This window comes from Myotis myotis, unplaced genomic scaffold, assembly GCF_014108235.1.
Source record: "Myotis myotis isolate mMyoMyo1 unplaced genomic scaffold, mMyoMyo1.p scaffold_m19_p_10, whole genome shotgun sequence".
NCBI classification, from domain to species: domain Eukaryota; kingdom Metazoa; phylum Chordata; class Mammalia; order Chiroptera; family Vespertilionidae; genus Myotis; species Myotis myotis.
In genome coordinates, this window is record NW_023416314.1 from 14716512 (window position 1) to 14719813 (window position 3302).

Sequence of the window (3302 nt, forward strand, 5' to 3'; positions counted from 1 at the left end):
TCTGTGTGGCCATGATGACGCCTACAAATGAAGGAGAGGAGTGGGTTAGCTCCTTTCAAACTCCTGACCTTCCTCCTAACACCATGTGGTCAAAGGTGGTAATGGTCACCTCTAGCGTACTTCTAACCCCGGACATAAGAAGTTCTGTCTGTACTTTTGTTGTTCTTGGGGTCAGAGAGGGGAAGGCTGACCTTCTGTGAGGGCTCCCAGAAATAGGCCAATAAGCTCATAAGCCTAAGAGGTATTACAGCTGGAGTTCGTTGATATAGGGGCTGCAGGTCACTGTATCCTTCAGGAAATAAGTGTGCATTATGCAAATCACTCATGCCAGTATTCTCCAGAAATTACCAAGCTCAGGGGGTTGTCTAACTGCTTAACCCTTTCCACCCAGCTACAGAGCAAAATCAGACATTGCTAACCAATGCAAAGAAGTTTCCAGACCCTAACTGGTTTGGCTCAATGGATAGAGCATCGGCCTGCCAACTAAAGGGTCCCAGGTTAATATCCAGCCAAGGGCACATGCCTGGGTTGCAGACTCCATCTCCCCCAGTAGGGGGGGTGCAAGAGGCAGCCAATCTTCTTGTCATTGATATTCCTATCTATCTCCCTTCCTCTGAAAAGAAGGAGAAGGAGGAGGAAGAGGAGGAGGAGGAGGAGGAGGAGGAGGAGGAGGAGGAGGAGGAGGAGGAGGAGGAGGAGGAGAAGAAGAAGAGGAAGAAGAAGAAAAAGAGGTTTCCAGGACCTGACAACCTGATGAACAGAGGGTAAGACGACTTGGGACTCATCAGTGCTTTTGTCCTTACATTGGGTTTGAAGCCCAAGGCCTGTCTATGCATCCTCTGGAAGGGGAATACATTCCTTTCAGGGGATCCTCCTTGAGGCTCACTGGAGGTGAGAGGATTCCTTCCATGGGCCTTGGGAGCTCAGACTCATTTACTCTGACTGACCAGATTGTGGGTGTTTCAGAGAAAGCGGTATTTGAATTGGGCATTGAACAAGGAAGGAAGGGCAGGTCAAGGACACAAAGGCAGAAAGATGAGATCCACAGCTTATCTGAGGAACAGCAGGTGGTTGAAATGAAGTGTACTAGGTGGCAAATAAAGGCTAAATTTTTTTTTGAACAATCACTGTAACAAAACTAAGACTATTTAATAAAATCATAAGTTTATGTCCAAAAGTTGTAATATTCACCACTTGAACAATAAAGAAGAAAAAAGTTCCCTAGACAGATTCCTTTCTGATGGGCATTGGAGGTTTAAAACCAGAAGGTGAGGTCTGCACAAATACAAACTTGCAATTGATATTTGCATAGTTGAGCTCCTGGGTCCAGCTGGAGCAGCCATGCCACAGGAGGACCAACAGCTTTGCCACCTGGAGCTTAGGCTACTGGGTGAGAAGCAAAGGTCATTTTCTCTAGGTAAGTAGCAGCTTGAGGCACCAGCTTTTCTTGTGACTTCTGTAAGATGGAGTCATGGAATCTCAGGGCAGGCAGCCAACCAGATATCATCTTATCATTCCCACTACCTCTAGGCCAAACTGTACTACATGCAACCTAATGAAGATAAATAGCTGGCTGATGCTCATCAAATGTGTGTTGTCACTGATGTTCACATACCAGCCCCTCCTTTGATATTCAGAGCTCTTGATGGTTTCATTTACTCTCTGGTGAATGTCTCACCACCTATATAATGAAAAGCTTTTTCTTTAAAGTCAACCTTGAGCCCTGGAGTAGAACTGTGAGCATTCACGTCTTTAGATGATAGAAATTCAACCACTTTCTCCATATACACTTCCTACGTTTGCCCTCACTTATCATTTAACATGTCAATCAGGATTTCTCAAATTCTCCTTCCACTTAATCTGTGAAGAAAGCATATCATAATAGCCGAAAGCCAGGCATTGAAGTAAGACAGAAACCAGGCTCTGGAACTCACTAACTACTGTGTTCTGATAAGAACAGATACTACACTTGATCTTAGCCAAAAGGCCGAGAAGCGATACTACTGTGTTCTTGGAAAAGTCATTTAATTCCTGTGGATTCAGTTTTTATCTCTGTAAAATGGAGATACCAGCATCATTTTTCTGTAAGATTGCTGTGAAGATCAAAGGAGAGCATAGAAGCGAAATCTCTTCAAAAGTTATGCACTATAAATATAAAATATTTAGGTATTATTTCTACTTACAAAGGAACATCAATACATTGAGCAAACAGGAAGCATAATGAGGCAAAAGTGGCTACATTAACATCAAATAAACTAGACTTCAAAACAAACACTATGACTCGAGATAAAGAGGTTCATTGCATAATGATAAAAGGATCTATTGATAAAAAGAAGGCATAACAACTATAAATGTGTATTTACCTAATAACAGCGATTCAACATACTTGTGTCAAAAGAGTCTTGGAGTGGAGTGAGGAGGAAGGGGAGCAGTGGAGAGGGACAATGTGGGGGAGAGGAGGGGACATCTGTAATACACTCAACAATAAAGATTTTTTTTAAAAAAAGACTTATTGTAGTAGTCATAATAATGAACGGGAATTCAACAGAATTAAATGAAGGAATAAACTCACAATCATAATTAGAGATTTTAACACTCTTTATTGGTACTTAATAGAATAACGAGGCAAAAAACAATTAGTAAATACATAGAAGACCTAAACCACACTATCAACCTTTCTAAGTGAATTAACATTTGTAGAATTTCTCATCTAACAAGTAAAGAATTTGCTTTTTTTAGAAGAACATATTATGTTCACCAAGAAAAATCAAATATTGGTTCATAAAGCAAGTCTTAACACATTTAAAAAGACTGCCATCTTGTAGAGTATTTTATCTCAAAATTAAATTAAATATATTGATATAGATATATATGGTAGAAAAGGTATTAAAGAAAAATCAATGATCTTAGGATAGATTTTTAAAATATAGATCAAATATAATTCTCAACCAGGTGTGATTTTTGCTCTTCAGGGGACAGTTGACAATGCTTAGAAGCATTTTTAATGTCACGGCTGGGTGAGGGAGAGCAACTAGCATCTGGTGGGTAGAGGCCAAGCTTGGTCTTAAACATTCTCTACAGTGCATAGGACAGCCTCCCACAACAAGGAATCATCCAGTCAGAAATGTCAATAGTGAAGGTTCAGAACCCTAATTAAATATGTCATAAACATTCGCACAGGCCCAGATAATTTCACCAGTAAATTAAATCAAACATTTCAGGGGGAAAAAAATTAACACCATCTTATACCAACTGTTAGAGAAAATGGAGAAAAAACACTTCCCAGATCATTTTTGTGAGGC

The 3302-nt window shown here is 40.3% G+C and overlaps 1 pseudogene; it reads right to left on the minus strand.

Annotated features, from left to right (window-relative positions):
* Positions 1-1830: 1830 nt before the first annotated feature.
* LOC118665624 lies at positions 1831-1999 on the minus strand (annotated as a pseudogene).
* Positions 2000-3302: the final 1303 nt, after the last annotated feature.